The 23,726-nt window shown below is 38.5% G+C and overlaps 1 protein-coding gene across 1 annotated transcript in view; it reads right to left on the bottom strand.

The window, feature by feature from the left end:
• The window catches only part of sema6bb (sema domain, transmembrane domain (TM), and cytoplasmic domain, (semaphorin) 6Bb), a 173,121-nt gene that overhangs the window by 95,186 nt on the left and 54,209 nt on the right, over nucleotides 1-23,726 (bottom strand). The window lies entirely within an intron of this gene.

The following is a 23,726-nucleotide window of genomic DNA, read 5'->3' as shown; positions in this document are numbered from 1 at the left end:
GTTATTAAAATAAATCGCAAACAACCGTTTGGTCGGGCATAACTTGAGCTGCAACGGAAAAACGGGGAATCTCGAACCAGCAGGATTACAAGATGCCACAATAGGGATGTGATCCTCCCTTTACCAGGGGGTATTTAATATTTAGCATTTGCCAAAACCAACTCTTAATTCCACATCTGCAATATTTATTACAGATATTCACAAACAGCGCACCGTAAGTCACCGATGCTGTGATCCTTTTTACCTTACTGCTGCCCCTTGAAGCCTTTTCTGCTTAGAGTTTTCCTCAAAGTGCCTCGTTTTAGGCTTAGTTAATCAGAGGAACTCATTGTTTATGGAGCTCTTTCGCTACCACCGTGATAAATACCAACTTATTGAACTGTTTCAATTAGAAAATGCAAGCAACAATATCTGAAATGTTCCATAGTGATACAATGTAAACATCTGATACCATTACAGGTTTTGATGTAAATCTATAGACTATGGGGGGTTGGGGTTAGCAGGGCAACTCCTGTTCCTGGGAACCAACGTCTTGCATGTTTTAGATTGTCCTTTGATTTAACACACCTGAATCAAATCAGTCGTAATGCTGTGCAGGACAGAACATAATTCAGCTATTTAACTATTTTAGGAATAGCACAGACAACCAAGATCAGAGGTTTATTATCAGGACCCCAAAACTAATACTTAGATTTGAAACAGGACATCCCTGCTCAAAGGACAAACCAAGACCGGTTATATTTTTCAATTTAGTTCAGTATAAAATTGAAAATATCTTGGTGTTTAAGCCATCTGTGACCCCTAGTTGTTAGAGATCATTAAGTACCACTGAGTGAAATTCTTCCTCATTCCTGCTGATTTACATTACAAATTAGCTGAAAAAAAAATCTATAACGTCTACTAAGCCAAACCTCAATGAAGACACAGTCAAGTCAGGTTAAAGCTCAAAGCTATATTGGAAGAATGGGAATAATTGGATTGAAGAATGTCTCCGGTGTTAAATTAGATGCTGCTTACAGACGGTGACCCCGTATTTTCACAGGTCTGGGTGCTTTGCATGAAAAAAGAACACATCATCATCAAATGAAGACACTGATAAGCTCCGAAATGTTTTTGGTACTTATTACAGTTGCCATGGTGTCTCCTGCTTTCTCTTCTCTTTCAGTCTTTTTTTTTTTTTCAGCACCATCTCGTTATGCAGCGGTTTGGCTCTGACTGTGCCTTAACCCTCAGACTTGATGATGTATTTTTGTAACACCGCTGTGAGGGACTTGCAGGAGAAAAAGGAAAAATTGGACTAAAAAGGGGGTTTAAAGAAAGCCAAGATTATGCATGTCCTAGATATAGGAGCCTGGTAATGAAATGCAGCCAAATTAATGGGGGGGAAACGTAGGGTGGTGTAGGTTGGGGAATTTTTGATTAAAATATTTAACAGGATGGTTTCAACTATTATGCAAAGGTATCAGAATGCAATAGTGCATAATATAATCCTTTTTCACACTTGGCGCCTTGCTTCAGAAAGCCCGTGCAGAAGAAATGTGAATGTAAACATCCTCCGTTTCCAATCAAATCCTTTTATCACTATTCTACACTGCAAAGAGTTTGTTTTTTTCCCCCTCTGTTCACAGGGAATAAAAGTTTGCTATTTCTTCTGTGGATTTCATATCTATTGGAAGAGGCTTCATCAAGGTTGACATATGCTCTGTAACAAGAACAAAAAACCAAATGGTGCCCTGTTAAAGGGGACAATCCACGAATCGAACTCCGATTCTGCACTTAACCTCATAAATTAACTTTCTTGAGCTTCCAGTCTTTAAGGCTCAACATTAATTCTGGGTTTGTCTGGCAGATAATTGTGAACGCCTTACCAGCTGCAGCAGTCTACAGTTTCAGTGGAAAAGCTCAGAGGAAAAGGTTGTACGTTTTATGTTTGGCAGAAAGTGCAAGCAAGTCAGAACAATGCGCGTCGTATTTAGTGGGTGAAAAGATGGATATTTTAACAAAAACATAAACAGAGAGCAAACCAAAGGTGATATCCATTCAGAACAGAATTAAGAGAGCTCAAAATAAATTGTGCCATTGCTGCTGGATGATGAAATGACAGTGTGTCACCACATATTAGCAATCCCGCTTTGATAAGACGATAATTAAGTGAAGCTTTCCTGGGCTTACAACTTCATGCACTTCCAAGCAGATAATTTGCATAATTAGTGCATGTTTGAAGTTTTTTTTTTTTTTTTTTTACAACTTCAGACATTCTTTTGGTTTCTGTGAATTTTGCACAGATCTGAGTGGAAACATTCTCAAAGAGATCTACGCTCCAAGTCTCCCATTTTATTTCATGCTTTAAGGCAGTTTGTAATTGCGCTAGTAAAACTGGTTGATGCTGTATAAAAATCTTTTCATTAGCAGTAAGAACCCAACGAGGGAAGAGAACTTGGTTGAAAAGCAGCAGCTTTTGCATGACTCCAACAGAGCGTAGCAGCTTATTTTATTTATTTTTTTATTATTTTCCCCAAATGAAACTCATGCTGCTCCCTAAGGCAGAAATAATCTGGTAATTCTCCTGGAAGCTGAATGCCTCGCCTACAAACCTAATCAGATACAAACATCCTCCACTGTGCACCAATATTTAGCACTTTAGTTAAGATCCACACATCTTGGCTAATAACTTGCACAAAATTGTCCACAATCCATGCATGTTCCTGTGTCAGAAAGGCAAATTCATGCAGGTCTCCATTTTGAAAAGGTTTTTGCTACATTGTAAAAACCTCGTTATGACGCGTCCTTTTTCAGATTCTTTCCAGAATTTCATAGATATGTGCCCGTTGTGCCAAGAGGAAAGCGCCACAAAGTTTGTTATTAGCAAGATGAAAAACTATTTAGACATTAATTTTAATGTACAAAATTTATGAAACGTTAACCGTACAGGGCAGAAATAAATTTCCGATGATTTTGATGGAAAAAATCATTTTCACTTTTATGTAAAGATTGGGCTCAAACTTCATACTCTATATGAAAATAAACAAAACCAGATAAAACCTTGTCAGTCTAAAACAAGAAGCTGTTAAAATGTATATTCACTTAACTTGAAGATTTAACAGACTGACTATAATGAAGCGTGATGCTCATCACTACTGTTTCTCAAGTTCATAATTTAACACTGAAATGTTATGCAATTAGATTGCACACAGTTCTTCCAGAATATAAAAACTACATTGTATTGTTTTAACTGATCTTCTCATCTACGTACTATATTATATTTTATACCAATGCCAATACGTTTTTAAAAAATATCTATCTTGAACAGTTCTGATCATCTGGGTTTATTCTGAGAATTGCTTGACAAATAATTAGTTTTTTTTTTTTTTTTCCAGAACTGTGGTCATGTGCTGCTCCATATAATCACAGTTCTGAGCTTTTCTCCTAGTGAGATCTATCACCTTGGAACCGCATTCATTTCTGTAACAGGCATAATCAAAGTAAATGCACAACAATCAGCGCAGCAGTTTTGATTCATTCACGAACAAAACGACTCTTAGAGCCGACAAACGAGAAGCGCAGGAAAATCAGAGGAGAATGTCAAGATTTTGACCTTTATCTGATGTCTATGGCTCAATGCAATCTCCCAGGTTTCCTTAGATAGAAACTTTTTAAACTACTTTGAATAATTAACTGAGCTTTTTGTACTGTTTAATCAGAAGGTATGTATAATTTAGTTGAAAACATTTTGCTGTAAAGGGCCTGGAGATGATGTTTGCTGCGAATTGGCTCCATATAAATACACGTCCTTGAAATTGAGTTGAGCTGATGTATTTGCTGCATCTGTTTTGGTTCTGTGTTCAGTTGTTTGTCTAAAAGTTTGGTTCGAATGTTAGCATAATGAAATGTGATTATGGTTCATAAAAGAAGAGAGTTAAACCAGCAGGTACAATGCCTGATAGGACCTCTATCATAACTTCAAGTCTAGCTCACCTTAAAAAGTCATGCTCTGTGGATAATTAAAAATATATTGAACCGAGGTCAAGACAGACGAGGCCTATTACTGTTTAGCGACTTTTATTACAACAACAACAACAAAACAAACCCAATAAACTACAGCAGGCAGAGGAGTGGGAGACACTGTGATGACCTTCAGGCTTCCGAACATGAAACTCTGCAGGAACACGAGGAAGGATGTTATGTGAGCAGTTTTATGATTGTTCCACTTTCTCCATGTGGACTAAAAGACAGCTCATAGATTTCCAGCAGACTGGGCTAATCATCTTATTAGAGAGACGGGAGAGGCTGCTTTATGGACTGAGTAAAATCAATGACAGGTGAAAGCCCAATGCTCCTCGGATCTCCTTCAATCGGCAATGACACAGGAAACGACGACGAACGGGGATAAAAAGGTGTGAAAAATAAGCCTGGGAACGGGGATTTAGGACGTAGATTAAAACAAACACCGCCACAAAAGATCGGTGGAGGAGGACACAACACAAGGAGAAATAAAGTGCAATCAAAGTGAAATACGAGAAGCCAGCTATCCAAACAGAGAGAAGGAGTCACAGCGGAAATACAGAGGGGAACGCCAAAATATGCGTGGAATGAGAGAGACGGAAAGGCAAAGACTCAGAAGAGGAAGAGTTTGGAGCCAAAAGGACTCGTGTGCTGCCAGATTTATCTGCACCGGGAGCCAAGAGCAGACTAGCAGCAAGAACCTTCGAGCTCATCGCTCGCCTGGTATGCAACTTATCCAAAGAGTACTCCTCGTGTAGTCACCGATTGTATATTTAAATAATTGCTGGGGTAAATCAAAAACTTCCTGCCGCAGGAAAGGAATCACAGTCTTTATCCGTGGGAATAAATCTCAACGGTATTGTTGATGTTATTGTCCTCCAGAATGATGTTGCCAATGGATCAGCATTATAAATCTGCTCATGTTTTGCATACATTAAAACTTGAATACAAAGTTTTAATAAATATTAGCTTTAATGGTTGCATCACCCCCAAGTTTTTCAAGGTCAGTTTTTCAAATCCAAGTGTTTTCAGTTTTACTTAAAAAAGACAGCACATCTCTGCTTTTTTTTAATGGACAAAACTGGTAGAAATCTAACACCGACTGACATCAGCTCTCCGCTCGCCGAGGAGCATAAAGGAAGAACGCGAGGAGACCTTTGTTTTACTCTATTTTCAGACGTTAAGTAAACTGTTACTGGATCTTGTTGGTAATGCTTGCACTTAGAAAGGCCTCCGTGAAAATCTTGCATGAGAAATAACAGCACGGAGAAGGAAAAACTGGCAATCACGTTGACAGGGGACTTAACTTAAATTACACTGCTATGACTGTTAAAGGAATGAGTGGTTTGAAATCTACTATATTTGACTTGTTCTTTTGTTTTTTTTTTACCCTGAGGGTAAAAAAAAGACTGCATGCTGCAGAAGAGTGAGACCTCCAGGGGAAAAAAAACCAGCAAAGCTTTTATCTTTAAGCATTTCATCACAGAATATATGTAAACTATATATGTGTATACATACAGATATCGTATTCATAGTGACTGCTCTATCCCTGTATGCAACATCAGCATAGAGCTACTTAGGCTGCAATAAATATCAATATAATTATTTAAGTACCGTGCATTGAGCGTCTCTCTGCCTGTAATATATTTGGTGATGTCTGTTGTTTAATGCAGCAAAAAAAAGAAAAAAATGGTTTCAGGAAGTCAGTCAGAAGGGAATCATTCTTCTCCACCGTCACCAGATGCTTGGTTCGGATGAAGGACTGCTTCCACGGCAACGGCTTTATGCAATTGGCTCAGCTTCCGTGGATAAATAACTCTTTACGAATTGGCATAAGATGATCAACTCAATTTGAGGGTAATATATTACAAAGAGGACAAGGTTGGCTTTTATCTAATTGGACATGAATCTCACAGTGCGACTGGGTTTTATTGGTTTCATTGGAAAGATCTGGGTTGAATTTGAGCCAAATTTGACTCTGCATAAACTAGATATGAATTGAACCTGTGCCATGTTTTGAATGGGTGATACGTACCCACACACCGAGTAGGAATGAATACAAAAAATCTGAGACCAAAATAGCAACTGTTTAGGAGATGATTTAAAGCAATAGTTATTCCATGTGAATGTTTGGGCTTTTCTGTATTCAACCTGAGTAAATTTTATTTCTTGTATCAACAGAATATTATTACATAAAAGGCATATTTGTCTTGCACTGTAAACCAGCGCAAGCAAACATTTCTTCTGGGCATTGTGTCTCCGCTTAAGTTGAACCATAATCGTCTCCCTCCATCTCTCTCAGGGCCAAGTGTAAAAAAAAAAAAAAGCATTGAGGAATTCCCTCCACCGCCAAGTTATGAACACACAATTTCATCCCTGTTGCCTGGCACTTGAGTGACCTGAGGTCTGTTTACTAGAAATTTACATCAGCATGAAATCCTGGAGCCTTAGTAACATCACACATATTTAAAGTGAGAGACAGCGTGTGAGGGGAGAGAGCAGGAAGGAGAGAGGGAGAAGGGGAGGAGCGGATGGTAAATGAAGGATGGAGAGTGACCTTTTTGCACAGAATGCTTATTTTCCCATGCACGGAGAAATAGCAGAGACGCATTTTGTGAGAAAGATGCTCGGCCTCGGCAGCAGAACAAAAATGCATCTCTTTTCCCCATTTTTGCCGTTATTGAATCCTGAGAACTCCCTACCGCATCATTACTTTCTGACTACTGCTGATAGGGTCTTTGTGTATATTGTTCACTGGACTTTGATTTCTGGGCTTTGTTCTTTGTCTCATTATGTTTGGGTGCAGTTAGGTTTCAATCATGGCATGTCTCGGTTTGGAGTAGCTTGTCTTTATATTCAGTGTGCCTCAGTTTGTTCCTTCATTTTTATGTTGTCTTTTTTGTGTGTGTTTTTTTTTTTTTTTCCTTTTTCAATTTGTGTAAAGGTAACAGTGGGGTGGGAGACTTTATATCAAGGTTTTATGTCCCAAACTTCTACAATTTTAAGCACTTACAATTATTGTGGTTGCACTGCACCGCAATTTTTTACAGAAACCTGAGTTTCTTTAGTGCACAACTAGTAGTTGTCTTATGAATCAAGGGGTACTTTTGAAATGAACTGTAAGCGTAGGGACTAAAGGATGGTGCTGGTATAAGATAACCTCTTTCTCTCACAGATGCAGATCAGATGAAACCAGAGCGCTAGATTAAAGAGTGCTAATGTAACACTTGTGATAGCTTATTGTTGATTGGATATATTTGAGTATTGCCAAAGCTCTACATGAAATTGTGTCCCTGTTATTAACCTTCACACTCCTCCAAATTGCAGCAGCGAGGACAAAAAGAGGAAGGAGACTCTAGTCACAATCCGAAAGAGCCAGAACAAAGATTCAATAGGGCCGTCTGACAATACATGCATGTTAATTATGGGTCTGAGTTTCAGGAAGACTCTTTGAAAAGCAGACACCTTTTTATCGTCAGAGTTACGTCTTGTTCCACTTTAATGTTTTAATATTCAACATACCTTCCCTTATGAGGAATTATGACTGCGTCGAACCGTTTCCTTCCAGTCCTAAATTTACATGAACTTTAGTAGGAGGAATGTAAAACTGCAGGTATCCAGGTCAGTCGGACTTTAAAGGCGGGCATTATTTATTTTCCAGGCACATAGTGGCATAACACTGTTAAGTAACTATGTGCCCGTAAGCCATTTTGAAAATCCTGCATGCATCAAAAACTAAACAAAATTTGATTTAGAGGTATCTGACACCTTAAACTTTGTCTCCGTTTCTTTAAAAATCCTATGGTTTCCGACATCCCACCTTCAGCACGTTATCCCGATGATTCTCCATCATCGCCGATGCTGAATGAAATCGTTCTTAGGAGAGTTGTGGTTCATACAATAAGCTCTGCAGATGTTAGTGTGTGCTAACCATCTCCCTTCGCTCACTCTTCTGATAAAACAGTATTACGAGATGTGGTGGTCGAGCTCTGTTAAGAGAACACGTCAAATTTTGAAGTATTCATTCATTTTGACTGCAATGAAGATATATTTGTGTCAACTACATGAGATTTATGTTTTCCTACATATTAATGTGATCAAGCAGTTTTGCGTCCAGAATGTATTTAAATGTACTTATCTGGGGCTACGCAGGAGAAACAATGAGCTCAAAGAGGAAAAAAGTCCTGCAGCAGACAAGGAATTATGACCTTTCATGATGCGATGCATTCAAATCGCCTACCATTACAGCACGGCTTGCCCGTCCATTCTCAGCATTGTGAAGATTATTTTTTTAAAGCATCGTTGCATCTTGCCAGCCAGCTATGTGATTCGTCACGATACATTTACTTCCCTAAAGTAACTGGAGTATTTTGAGACTTGAGAACACGTCTGTCTTCCTTTGCTGTGTGCTAAATATCTCAACAGGGGAACTTGGGACTTAATGAGAGAATGGCTTTGATCGTCAAAACATTGCTCGAAACGAGCAGAAACATCATGTTACATCTCAACAGCAGAGATAGTTGTGACCTTTGACTTCCCTCCAGTTCACAGCAGTCATTAGTGGGACGGAGATCGGGGCAGAGGCCATAAATCATACTCAAACCATCTTTGTAGGAGGAACCAAGTTACGCTGCACTAAAAATTGAAAAGAAAAACTCAGAGACTGACGGGAGGCTAAAAGCGACTCCATTCATCACCGGCCAGAGGCTCCATAAAGTCCGTGAGGGGAAAACACACGGGGCGATAATCCTTAGCATGGTTATAAATAATATAGAAACCCTGCTAATGGCAATAAGAGGTTCTGGAGCATAGCAGGACCCCTCTTGATGTGATTATTCGGCTTGATGTTCCCCGGGGACATCATGCATTATCCTGAACAAATACTCAGAGGTAACTTAATAGGTCAATATGTTCTCGTCCAGAGACTGTTTGACCTTTTTTGGTTGCGAATCAAGAGGAGAGGTGGATTTATTATAACAGCAACAAGTGGCTACCAGAGGAGGCGTAGGAGTCGGGTGGCAGACAGAAACAGAACATTTTGTGGAGGAAGGAGGACGATGTAAAATGAAAACAATCTGCAGACAGTGCCGGGATGAGTTGTGCCCATTAGTACAATGTGTTGGAGTTTTTGGTAATAGCTTTATGAAGGGGAAAAAAAACAATTTGCTACGTGCAGAATATGAACAAAGGATTCACATCTGACAAATGATGAGTGCAACGCTTTCTGACTGGGTTCTTGGGATTCCTTAAAGTTGTGTTTTCTTAATAGAACAGCTGCCTGGTTCTCTCTTTGCAATGAACCGGTGAGATGCAAACTACAGACTGCAAAACTCTTTCCAATAGTCCGATTACGAGGTTAAACATTAATGGTAAAAGCACAGAGGACCTGGAAGATGCTTTGAGTTACCAATCCAATGTTCTCATTTAAGAAGCCCTTGATCTGTAAGCAACTTCAGTCACATGGATCCAAGCGCTCCACCTCCAAAGCTTCAACCCTGACTTCACAGATTTCTCAGCTAATTTAAATCCCTGTTGAGAAGTTGTATGTGGGTGCTCCTTTGTTGTACAAGTCAGCATCCTGTAGCAGTGTGATAATTACAGAAACAACTATCGTTCTTTGAAGAAGACAGAGCACAACAATTTTTGTGTGTGTGTGTTAAACAGGTCTGGGCTTTTGATAACATTGTACAACTGAGAATTAATCCCCGGTGCCATATTGCCTAATAACTGTGCAGGCTCTGTAGCTTTAGATAATGCACTTTACGTGAAAGGAGAATAAAAAAAGTAACCGCCAAAGCAATTCTGTTTAAACTTAGAAGAAATTCAGGCTCGGCAGACAGAGATGTGTTTTGTTGTTCAACTAAACTGGTTCGGGCACCATTAGTGATGCAACCAGTTGTCTGTGTTTTCAACGCAGGAACAATTTTGAGTCCAAACCACCAGAAAAACCAAATAAACCCCACAAAAACTATTATTTTTGACATATTCTGTTTAGAATAATCTAGTCTCCTTACTTGAGGAAAGATTCCCTCAAGTAAAAATTTAAATGCATGCATAGAAACTTTCAGTTGCTTCCAAATGTGAGCATTTTAGTTTTATTTTTCCTACTTCAAACTGCATTATTTATAATTCATTGAATTATTTAGCCTATGTGACTTTTTTTTACAATTTAGTCGTTTGTTTTCCAGAAAATGTTGAAGAACAATAAATTGTTGTTTTTTTTTTATTTGAATGAATGATTTGATAATGGGAGGGTTTAACAACTAAGGTGTTGCGAAAAACAATCGTAATTTTCAAATGAATTTATAGTTGTTCCAATATTTTTCAAAACTTACATGTAACCATTTTAAATATTCAGGATTTTAATCATGACCAAAATATATATATTTTTTTTTTCCATAATAGTGCCTTTCTGCCAGCTCTGGTTCTGGGATATGACAACAAAGTTTAAACCTCTCAAGTTGGCTTCTCTTTTGACCTGTCTATTTCAGGACAAAAAGAAGCATAAAAACTTTTAGTCTCTTGGAATAACAATAATAAAAAAAAGTTGGATTAGCAGTGGAACAACATAGGATCAGTCATGCATCTTCCTGCTGTTTGTTTGTGACCCATCTCTGAATTTAAACCAATCAATAGGGCCACACAGAGCTCCAGTCACAGCCAATATTTTCAGCTGAATCCATTAAAGCCTTTTCCGACTCAGTTTTATACACAGTTAGTATCAGACGCTGCTGCTGGTTTGAGAGCAGCCGAGTGGGAACGCTGGAGAACCTTACACTGTTTATTTTGATGGTTTAAAGTTTGCCTTTGTTTCCCATTCTGTGGGCTACACAGGCACCTGTCCTAGTCTGTCAACCACCATTACACCATTTAAGGAAGGAAGGAAAAAAAATAATAGTCATGTCAAACTTTTACTTAGAAATAACATAAATTTAAAAGATCAGACGAAATGTACCTGAGGACAAAAAGCTGCTTATTTTTCACAACTGATCCTAAAATATTACCATTTCTGATGAATAAGTGGAAAGTTCAGTTTACAGCAATGATGGGACATATTTTAAAACCCAAAACCCATATGTATAGTTTATTATACACATATATATATATATATATATATATATATATATATATATATATATATATATATATATATATATATTTATTTATTTATTTCTGAGTAAAATCAAATAAACACATATATAGAGATGTCTTTTTTTTTTTTTTTTTTTTTTACATTTTGTCAACCGTCTTCTTTTCCTAAAACCATCCACAAAATTTGAGGATAAAAATGCAAAGTACAAAGCATGCAACGTTGTGGCAAGTAAGAGCTGCAAATGTAGCACCAGCCCCAGTTAAACACAGATACTGCATAAATAATATCTCTCAGATATTATTTATCTTCTGCTTCTTTCCAGCTGCTCACTCCTGCACAGATCCAGACCCTTCTGTTTGCTTTCAAAACATTCTGCATAAACATAATGAAGAAGTAATTCACAGAGCCCTGTTGCTGCAGAAGACGCCCGCTTTTAAAACTGAAAACAATAACCCTCTAACTGTGTCCAGATTCGCGGTCCAGAATTTTTGGAACCAGACTCATGTCTTCACGAGCTCCGCTGTGAATGTCCTAATCATAAACAGCATCTAACAGCAGTTTTCTCTGTCTTGACAGAGACAGTGAGGCATGGTGCTGTATCTTCCCATAGCAGAAGGCTGACGGAGCTGATTGGCGCAGGTAAAAAAAAATAAAAAATAAAAAAAAATAGAAAAATGTACCTGCAAGTCACCAGCCCTTTGATTTCACACAGACACATCCTATCTGCCTTCATCTGTGCGCGCGCAGGCTCAAACTCGACACGTCATCGGCTTGGACGCCTCTCGGCCTCTCTTTTCTGCTTTCAGCATTTCACGTTCACCTTCATTTCCCCTTCTTCCGTCTTCCATCGCCGCAAATCTGCCACCTGCTCATCCGATTCATTTAGATCCATTCCACCTGCATCACTTTCAATTTCTAAACAAGCCTGTGCACTGCATTAACTTCGGTTTTCGTTTTCTGCCTCATCCCTCTGCGCCGCTTTGATTGTCACATCTCATGTGGCTCGCAGACACACGCACGCACACACACACACCACAGCACAAATTAGCAAGCGTCTACAGTTGACACTGTGCAGACCAGACGGCTGTGAACAAAGGTGTGTTGGCGCATGTGTGCGACGCAATAGATCCTAAAGTACAAACAAACCAACAGCTTTGAATACACAAACCTACACACACGGTCTCTCAGGGCATCGCAGCAAGAAACCCTCTGACCCGACTGTGTGCAAGTTCGATTCTCCTCACTGTGTCTGAGAGGCATGTTAATCAGCAAAGGAAGCTGGAAGCGCTGCAGTTTATGAGTCCATAATTCAGCTTCGGTCTCAATCTTCTGTTGCCAGTTTAAAAAATCTGACTTCCTGGTTATATCTCACATTCTTACTCCTTCTTCTATTCGCTGAGAGTTTTAGTTCTCTGAGAGATGGCTAAGGTAAAAGAGCTATTTCCCAAGCACACTAATATTTTACCAATTCCTTCGATATGTATGAGTTTGCATCTTCCTCACCAGAAGGCAGTCCAGCATTTCAGGGACGGAGTGAAGCTGCAGTAAACAGAGGACTGCAACTGGAGAGACAGTCAGAGGAATCCAGACTAATTTTATTCTCCGAGTTCAAAATGAATCGTTTACTTCTCTTTTTTTGTGTGTTTTAGATCCATATTTGCTTTGCAACAAAACTATTTGATTGACAGCCTTGATATGATTCTCTTTACCTGTGTGGTTTTAGGTTTTGGGACCTAGCCAACACGTACAAACAATATTTTTGCGACTTTATCTAGTTTCAGACTTCCTCTGATAAATTAAGTATAAGTGATTATTATAAGTCATAGAATTAAAAAAAAAATTAAAAATCAGAATCAACATTACTGGCCAAGGTTGTACACACTTCTGTTCCACCGTTTATTTAATTTTGAGGGAAATGGAAAGCATTTTGTCTATAAGTTTGTATAAGAGCATCTGTAAGCTGTGCGTAAATATGTAAAGAGGATATGTTTGGCTTGAAATCCTACTGAAGCTTTGTTTGAAGTTTTTGATTTGCTAGGAATGAATTTGTTCAGTTGTAGATAGAACCAATGTTCTCACACAGTATCTAATCAGAAAAAGTGTCTCCACCTTTCCAATTGATTTTTTTTTTTTTTTTTTTCAAACTAGTCAACAGTTTTTCTTTCTGGTTGCAAAAATCTGCTTTACACCCAGCAAACCCTTGCAGACGGGAACAAACAGCAAACTTTAAATAGTTGATGCAGGGTGTTCCTAGTAATCTTTTCCTTTAGATATGGTCTTTATTGCAAACTTTCCAAAGTTAATATTTTCTTCAAAATTATTTCACGGTGAAGCAGGAGGCACACCGTCTGTGGACGTCCTACAGCTTTGGTTGGGAAAACACTTGAAGTAAAAGAAACACTGTTTAATGTGATCCTTTTTTCCCCCTCCGTCCTTCGGTCAGCGTCCCCCCTGTTACCCCCGTTGCTCTTAAGACTTTGAGTTCTGCTTGTGGTGCCTTTAAAACCTCTTCGGTCACGGTGTCTGGAAGGCGCTGGGCGGCTGTGGGATGCTGGACAACTTTCAGAGGCCGACTTTCAAAGGGGGCGAGCTTTGAGAGCTGCGAGGCAAAGAGGAAGAGGAAGGAAAAACGGCCAGAGGAGAGGCTGCTGTGCAGAAAGAGAGAGACAGAGAGAGAGATATGAAGCCGTTCCTAAGGAGATTTCAGCCCGAGCACTCAGTTATAATTCATGCGGGGCAGGAAATGAGTGGTGTTGGTCATCGCGGCGCAGACACCGATAACAATGGAGAGACAGATGATGAGGCAGCAGAGGAGACAGAAGAGGGTAAATTAGAACAGAAGAAGAACACGCATTAGGGTTGAGGAGAAGAGCGTGTCCATTCAGCCGTGTCACATGTTTAAAAGTGCTCTGACAAAAGAAGCCCTTCAGCTTTATTAGACAAAGGTGTGGTAGCCCAAATCAAAAGAGATGTTTCTTCCTTGACCTGAATGACTCAGACGGGTCGTCAATACAGACGTGTCATGGTTGAAAGCCTCTTTTCTTCGTTTCACCCCCCCTCATGTAACTTGGCCTCTATTCATGGCGTTGCACTTAAAAATAAATGCATTCACATGGCACACTTCATAGATAACATCTCAATGGGATTTCCCCTTGCTCAGTCACCCACTAACATCCACTCTGATTAGCATAAAACACCCCCAAGCTCCTCGTCGGCCCACCGTCGGAGGGGACGTTTTGCAATTTCATTCGCTACCTGGCATCTTCCACAGCAGATTAAGTCAATAAAAGCCATTTCCTTTTAAAGTCAATGGTCCCCGCTTCAGCTGTCAGGTTGAGCCAATAAAATCAGAGATGAAAAAAACTGAGAGCAGAGGAAAAAACACTCGTGAGCTCTCACTTATCTGACACGGGGCCATCACAAGTAAAAGCATTTAAGCAAGTATCCGGGACATTTGCGGTATTGATCGTGAAGGGCTGGAACACACAGCGGGCTCCGGGATAGGCTAAACGCAGCGGAGCTATTCTCACTGTGTTACCTGTCAGGAAGCCAGTGGAGAGGAATGAGGCAGCTCATCTGGGCTTTCCAAATCCCACACAACAGAAAACAAAGAATCCAACACACGGCTCCATCAGCTCTGTCTGTTCTCCCCATTAACTAAAGCGAGGATCCGGTACGCAGAGCCTCCGTTCTTTGGCAGGTCGGGCCATGCAGACATGAGTGTTTTGTCTGTGTAACAGGGCTAAGTGACTCATTCATTGATTGGTCTTTCTTCTGGTTCTTGAGCAATGGGGTAAAAACAATGCAAAGCCAAGCAGACAGGAGAAGAACCCCCTGCTGCATCCGCTGACAGAGGCTGCCATTAAAAAGAAACGGAGAGATAAGCAGAACCGCCAAGGCACTGAAGCAAACCAAGGTTTTCCTCCAGCCAGCTATCCCCACCTTACAATGAGAAATACCGAAAGAGAAAAAGACTATCTGAATGACTGAGTTAGCCTGGATGTAAGATATACTACAACCTCAATCTCTACTATTCACTTTGAGCTACATCTGAAAGTTTCTAAAATCCAAAAATAAAAAAAAGACAAGATATTGTGGGGAAGAAAAAAAATGAAACCCATGGGTGGAGATGTGACGTTTTCACTTTTCCAGTGTTGTAAATACATAATTTAATTACATTTTTAACAATCATGCAATTATGTTATGTTTTGTTTTCATTTTCCATTTTTGTTTTTGTCCTGTGATGGACTGGATAGGAACCAGTCTAATATAACCAAAGCGGAATAAATTTCTGCCAAAAAAAAAAACTTTTCTGGAAAGATTTTTTCATACATACATTTACTAAAATAACTTGGAAATCAGGATTGATTAGAGGTATAATTTTACAATATCATACCTCAACATTGTCGAGGTCAAAACTTTGCGAGTACAAAAAAAAAATATTTTCCAAAACGTAAGCGGTAGATCCAGCATAACGACATCATAATGACATCTTCTGGGAAAAGAATCAGTGCAAGAATCAAAATTATTATTATTTTTTTTTCAGAACAAGTATCCTCATTAACTTTCTCATGAATGTGTTTCAATGTCACAATAACTGCTTCAGATAACATTATTGTAAATGTCAAAATTAATATTTTCTATTTTTGTAGCAGCAGTAGAAATAGCCATTGCTTTTCTGATTTAAGTAAAGGTAATTGTTACACACTTTGGATTAAATCAAGGTCATCATTCTGTGAAAGTGAAAGATCAAAATGAACAATTAGAGGAGAGCCATCGCCCCGAGTGCCCAAATGCAAAAATAAATTTGTCATTTAACTCGTAGCTGAGTTGTTCCGACCTCTGAGATATTACAGACAGTATTTAAAATCCGCCCCACAAGCAAATCTTATCGTATTGCAGATTCCCTAATATTTAGTCATGTTCCTGACATGGTTTTTCTTTGTGCACTTGAACAGAAATAAAACAAAATCTAAAATTAGATGGAGATTTAAAAAAAAAAAAAAAATTAATGTTCGATTTTCAAACATGCTTCAAGAAATGCTTCTAAAAGTCATACTAGGCCATGTAGATTTCTAAAGGATATTGAGCCAGAGCTCCACGAAGACTGGCCCACATAAAAAGTAGCAAACATGTGCTCCGTTGTCAGCGCACATGGCAATTATAAGTGAAGCTATGGTCGGGGCCTGGATTGATCCAATAGCAACAACAACAACCTGCCTGTTATTGACAGATCTCTGGAGTTTCACTGATGCACACATGCCCAGAGGCCACTTTGCCGGGCTCCCTCTCCCACCCCCTCCACCTCACCGCTCCATCTTTCGCTCCCACTGGCTCACTCTTTGTGTGAGAAGCAGCACTATTCAACAGTGCCTCAGTGGTGTCAGGCTTGGTGTTCCTATCAACAAAAGAAATCCACTCACAGAGCCTGAAGACTGTTATTATTCAATTCTTCTCCTGGCATAATACTTTGATAGAGACTTTTTTTTTCTGCTTCTGGAAGCATGGGCTTGTCTCCCATTGCCTGAGTTTAATTCAGTGTGCATTTTGCATTCATATGATGTGCAAATAACATTTCTGTCACAAACATTATTAAATATTGAAAATGTGCCAGATCCGGATCAACATTTGACAAGCCTCTGTTTACAGGCTCCAGCTCTTTTTAGATGGTTTCATAGAATAGGCTTACATCTTTTTTGTTTGTTTGTTTTTTGTCTGAAAATGCCCATTTAATCTGCTTTGGTTGGTCAAACCGGACAGAAAAATTGGTCATCCTAATTATTGCTTTGACATGTGACAAAGTAGATGCGAGTCGGCGACTAAGCAAATATCTACACAGGTAAATAAAAAAGACTCCAAATGAGGCGTTGAAGGCAAAAACGTGTTTAATTGGTAGATAATTACTTCATTTGGTTTGAACTAACATCTTTGAAAAAAAAAAAAAAAAACTTGGGGAGCTTTTAAATGAACAAAGAATGAAATTAAAATGTTCAGTATTACTTAGGATGTTTCATTGCCTTGATCATAATTACTGTTGATAATGGTTCACTTAGCCATCAAGGCACATCTAAACATCCTTAGATCAGCGGCTGGCACTGCCGCAGAATAAAAGATTTTAAATAATTGCACTGACTGCCATTAAATCTAGGACCAAGATTTTGAACAGTGAAAAAAAAAAAAAAACTGACATTTTCAAACCAGAATTAATTTGTAGTCCATCTTACCTCATGATTCTCTGGTAAGATATCTCAACAATGGATTAATAATTGGACTAACATTGATTATATTTTCTTCTGAGGGTTTAATTTGTCCAATAATGAGCTCAGAAAATATCTCTTGTATGAAACATTTCTCAATCAGTGACAACAAAGTGATGGATAATCTGCTGATTTGTCAGCCGTCTATTCAGAACAAAAGAAAACATGAAAGTATTTCAGTGTATGCAATACATTTTTAGGGCTTGCAAATATCATAATTTAATGTATTGTCATCATGATACTTCACTGGTTTCATCAAAATAAACTTTTTTCATCGAGGTAATTGCCCATACCTACCGATTTAATCTGTGCTCTCTGTGTGGGATTACATGTTGAAATGTTTTCAACAGTTATATTTTCTTGAAGACAATCAGAGGAGAGGGCAAATCAAAGCCATACAAATCAGCCACAAACTCCTTCGTTTCGGAGAGACTTTCTGTCGACTCCTGTTCACACCAAGAGGCGACCGCAGAGTTTCAAGAGATCAGATAGAATTTTACAGATTGCAGACAATCAAGCAGATTAAGAGATTCAGATTCAACGTGAAACCACATCGAGTTGGCTGCAAAGCTGCTGAGTCTCCATGGATTAAAAATCTGTTAAAATTATTCATGCGAGGGAAAATTGTGCCATTACTGGTATTTACATTATATTTATGTATTACATGTTATGCTGTTTTCTTTTTTTGTTGTTTTTTTTTTAACATAAAATAGCAATTAATATTTTCAACTGTTGCACATGGGTACACTACCTCATTTATCCTGCAGAATATTTTCTTGTGAAAAGTTTCAAGCAACTGTGCAAAATCTCCTCATTTTTGTGATTCATACTATGCTTAATGAAACCTTCATTTCAGACTGGATTCAATTTCCATTTCTCCTTAGGCTTTCATATGATTTCTTTGCTGCACTTTAATGAAGAAAAAAAGTTTTTTTTTTCCTTAACAGATGAATCTGAAATAACCTTTTGTGAGTCCGTTTAAAGGTGGACTTTCCAGTGTGAACTTTTTTTTTAATGCAAGAACATTACTATTTATTACAGATGTATCAATAATTCAAATATGTTATTATACCTCATTTTTCCTTTCAAATGGCCTTTTTTACCCTTCACTCCATAAAATATCACAGCGGGAGGTTTAATTTCATAGGCAGGTGTGTGAAATACGTCGACTCTGCTTCTAGTTCACATTTTCACTAAATTGAAGCATGTGCATTTTATTTATACACTATGTTTTTTATGTTTAGTTTATAACTGTAAACTAAACCAAAGGTGCCTCCTGAGCATGAAAATGTTCCTGCAGCTACTGAGAGTTTGTTTCAGTTATTTGAAGTGAAAACATGAGACCTGAACAATCCAGCAGTTTATCAAAAATGTTTTCAGGACATTTTTGATTATTCTGTTCCCCAAGTAAATCCATAACATGAACACATGGTACGAGCACTTGATATTTTGTCAGATGACAACCACAAACTGATGTAGTTTATTGAGGTTTCAGATGAAAATATCCAGATGAAGGAGTTGAATATAGAAGTGTAATTACACATGGCACACAATACCAGATTTTCATGCAAGATTTTTCTTTGCAAAAACACCCCAAACCTGGTCAGACTGGATGGAGAGCATCTATAGGCATCCATTTTCAAGTCCTTCTAAGGATTCTTCATTGGAATTAAGCCAACTAAAAAATAAATGTGTTTTAAGCAGTCCATGGTAGCTGCATGTTTTTCTGCTGGAAGGAAAGTTTCAACCCCAATTTGGAGTCTCTAGTGAGTGACCACTTAGCTAAAGCAAGATATTTTATATTTGAACGACTCTTCAGTAGTAGTACCTTTATAAAAAAAAAAAAGACTGAGGTTTCAAAAGCATTTTAGTTTTAATTGATATGTGACTAATTGAAAGTAAAATAATACTCGCCCCTGTTTTCCCAAGATGCACTGGTTGTCTATTTATTCCTGCACTTGTTTTTGTCTTTGTATATCACTTTTTTTTGGACCAATATTGTTTTCTAATTCTACCATTTTTACATTTAATAGCTGAGATTTTGAAAAATGTCCATGATGTGAGTTGTAGTTTGTTTATAGGTGATAATGGTGGGAACCAAAGCCTGCCAAGTTAAATAGCTTTACTAGTTGAACTTCTGAATTCACTTGGTTGCACTACATTTTATTAACAGTATCAGAGTTAGTGGGGCAGAATTCATATGAATATCACATTAGTTGAATTATTACGTTTAAAACAGGAATAATTGTATCCTTTCTCTGTCCTCGTCACAATTTTCCATTACTTTGAGCTTGTTGATGCATAAATTCCCAATGAAATTCCCAGAGGTTTGTGGCTTTACCCAAAAAAAAAAAACTTTTAAAGAGGTTCAACAGGTCCTTTTGTAAGGCACTGTGTCTGAGACATCATTTTACAGACTCAGCTTTCCAAAGAAACTCAAGATTGTTTACACCGAAGCTGTCATTCTAGTGTGCAGTAGCTATGTTAACTCAGGAGCTTTGTAGACACACATGGTCCGCGTGCGTCCAATATGGTCATGGAAACATCCCAGGCATGCCAGGAAAGCTGAAAGTCTTTAGAAAAAGAAGAAAGAAAAACTAGAAATAGAACCGATATCCGCTTGATACTGAGCATAGGGAACGAACGTATGTAACAGGAAGCGAAGGCATCAAGGAGAGGGGTAATCTCAGAGTAAGAGGGCCTAAATTAATTTTAGAGTCAGAGTGAGATGACAAAGGCAGATATGGAAGGAAATAGGGGGTAGGATTGGGACTGGCTGGAGACAAATGGAAAGATATCTGAAAAGCAGCCTCGCCAGCGGTGTTGTAATGCCGTGTTCTCCTGGCGAAACAGTTTAGCTCGTGATAAGATAAGCCGAGCCATTACAACCTGAGCCTGCATTTCCACTCCTCCCAACTGGTGGCTCAATAACATTCCTGAAACATGTTTTAGAGCAGATGTTTAAAAATTCCACACAGAGACACACACAGAGAGAGACACACACATCTGATTAAATGTTTCAGATGCTGTGAATGAAATTAAAAGACTATTAGGGACAGGCATGGATCATCAACCTGGGCACACAAGAATCGGACTATTGGAACATCTCGACTGTTTCTATTCCCTTTCGTTAGCGGAGCTCTGGGCGAAGAGGAGAGGAGCTTCTGTTTCAGACTGAATGTTGCAGCCTCCGTCCTCTGAGATGGCAGCTCGGAGCCAATCAGAATGAGTCATGCTGGGGAAAATCTGTAGCAGGAAGGCAAAAAATACTCCAAAGAAGCAACAGCAGCAGGTTAAATCACCAAACTTTCATCTATACGGTTGGTCATTAAGCTCAGCATCCACCACATGCTGATCTCCAACTCATATCTCCCCTGAGCATTTCCTCCTCTGTATGTCCTACATACTGGCTCCCTCTTTCTTTGACTCAGCCTTGCTGGAACCGTCAATGCCAAACGGGCACTATGGCAACAAGATAGTCCTGCAGAGTTTCTGTGAACATGGGAATCAACATGTGTGCCAGTTTGACTGCATGCATGATTCTACATACTGTTCATTTCGAGCTATGAAAGAGGAGAAAATGACGACGCAGCTAGAAAAACTTTTTTTTTTTTTTTGCTGCAGTTTTGCTTTCATATTTAAACCTTTCAACCTGCTTTGTTTTACGGGAATAATAGTGACCCAAACGTCACAATCGCAACCCTATGGGGTTACCCAAAAAGAATTAAAATCTGATACGAATGGAGTCCGAATCAGAAGATAATGGTCATCAATTCAATCTAAATAATCTGCATTGATCTCTGAGATCTGAATCCAGTGGAAAAACAGAGCCCTGGGAAACACAAAGGTTTGGAAACAACGGCAGAAGACATCTTGACAATATAAAAAGTTAGAAAATTACAACAAGTGGCGTTTGCAGTATCAGAAGGCACTGGATTTAAAGAAAATCTGCCTACAGCAAATTACATTTAGCAAAATACTATTCTCACATAATTTTATATTTTAAATACTATAGATGCCAATCCTGAATGCCAATATTTGGCTCAGACTTCCATTGCTTGATGTATATTTTTAGTGAACTAGATGCTGCAGCTCACAAAGAGTAATTTGGATATTTCAGCATCATGTCATAATTACACATCTTCCTTAGATTTTTAAATGTACAGGATTTATTCTCATTGCTGCATCACACCCTCTTCACACCCGTCTTAGCACCATCACATAAGATCACCTACATTCTTGATTCGTGATGTCTTCACTGAGCGTCGCCTCATCAGTTACTTGGTCATTGGTCGAGCTGCAAGCGTAATCTTGCTGCACAACGATGTTCAACTTATTTTAATTTAGGAATCTGGACATGGTTTGAAGTGTTCACATCAAACAATGTGGGAGTGAAGATCTGTGGTAAACAAAGACTTAAGAGAAACTAAAAGCAGTTAGTGAAATATGCTTTCAAAAACAGTCTGCAAAGTAAGGCTTTTACTTCGTCTTTGTACTTCATCCAACCATTCGAGTCTTTATGTTCCTTTGTGTAACAACAGGAATAAACAACAACATCACAGATGTTGCCATTTCATTCCATTAGGAGATTTTTATTTTTATCCTTCAAAGTAACAGACTGGATACAAATTCTCAGAGGACCTCTTTGGAGTCAGACCTTCATGTCTTTTTGTGACTTCATATAACACAAGAAACACAAATTGCGTTACATTTTCTGTCAACACGTTCAAATACAAAGAAATATAAAAGAAGCCAAGAAAGGAGCAAAGATGACCCCGGCCGGACTGCAAACACACAATGATGACGTGAAGAAGACGCTTCCTGTCAAATAACCATAATCTCTAAAGGGGAAAAAAAAAGCTTTTTTTCCCTTTAGAGATTATGTCACAACAAATTGATCCATGAACAGGTTCATACTGGAAGAGCAAATTAAGTTACTTAACCATTTAAATCTTCATTACTTGACAACCTGATACTTTTTTATTACATATGGGTATAACTAGTCATCAACATTGCAGTATTTTTAATTCATTTTGGATTTTTTTTGTTTTTTTTACAATGGTCAGCTCAGATAAGATGGATCAGTAAGAAGAGAAGCTGCTCCCAGGATGAGCGTGAATGGATTTCTTTGTGTGCAATGAGCATCACTTTAAGTGGCTTCAATGGGGAATGAAAACACAGGCACACTCTGAAATCCTTATTACAGAATAAAGAAGACGAAAACAAAAACTGAATTAGTTAAGCTCTTGTGTATTCAGCTTCAGCATCATCTGGCCAGAGCTTATGTCAGCCTCCGGCTGTGCTTCTCTGTGAATACATCTAGTCATGAAGAATTACAGCTTCTGATTTTACAAAAACTTTCCTCAGAAAGAAGTGAAGAATCATCAAATATAATTTATCTCGGAGGAGGCGGCGAAGGAAGGCGTTTAGATTTAAATAAAAAAAGAAAAGATAGAGAATACGCAAATATTTATTTTCCACAAACAAGGGAATTCTCCAGATAATTTTCAGAGAAAGAAACAAAAGAAATAGGCTGCAATCCATTACAGATTGTTAAGGAAGAATATCTAAATTAGTTAATTTTGGAAAAAGATTGGCTTTCTCTCTTCCTTTTGGATCCCAGGTCCTCCCGGCGGGCCGCGTGTAGCCACAAGGAAAACAACAATGCGTGTTGACGTCACAGAATTATAGAGTTTAATCCAATATAAGACAACGCATGAACTTACACAGAAACTGCAGAACAATGAAGACATACATTCATTTACCTGACATAAATGGAAAGAATAAGGAAAAAAGAAAAGCAAAGAAAAGAAAAGACGTCCAAAGACGTCTTTGGAGAGTTGCAAGAGCAAAATCTAATTTGTTACTCTGTGTGGAAAGTTGTATCCACACTTTAATTTATTCAAATAAGGCGTATCTTTGCTCATCCAACCAGGAGCTATCTCTGACCCTTTATCTGAAGCCAGGAACCCCTGCCGTGTTTACGGCTTTTCACTGATGAGTGTGAAAAGCTACAACTTCTACTGTATTGTTTCCCACACAGAGAAAAGGCAGTTCAAACGATCCTAGCAAACCATCTGCTGGAACTAAAATAAAGGTGAAAAAGCCAGAATACGTTACTGATTTTAAAACCACAATTAGGCTATTTGAATCAAAACATGTTAAGTTTTAAAACTAGCTTATTTCAAATTTATTTTCTTAACAAGATCTAAAGTAAACCACAGTGTTAGCCTCTAACAAAGACTAGTTGGCTTGTTAAGCTGAACTTCACACCTCAACTACCTTGTCAGGCGAGCTGCACTGACAGTGTCTTGAACAACAAGTAAAACGCTCTGTAATCTCGCAAGATGTTGCCAGGAGCTTCCTGGGAGTGA

The sequence above is a fragment of the Poecilia mexicana genome, unplaced genomic scaffold (genome assembly GCF_051168715.1).
Source record: "Poecilia mexicana isolate PSO_F unplaced genomic scaffold, ASM5116871v1 scaffold_4, whole genome shotgun sequence".
Lineage (NCBI taxonomy): Eukaryota > Metazoa > Chordata > Actinopteri > Cyprinodontiformes > Poeciliidae > Poecilia > Poecilia mexicana.
Note: the sequence above shows the minus strand (reverse complement) of the source record. Positions and strands in the feature narration are given on the sequence as shown.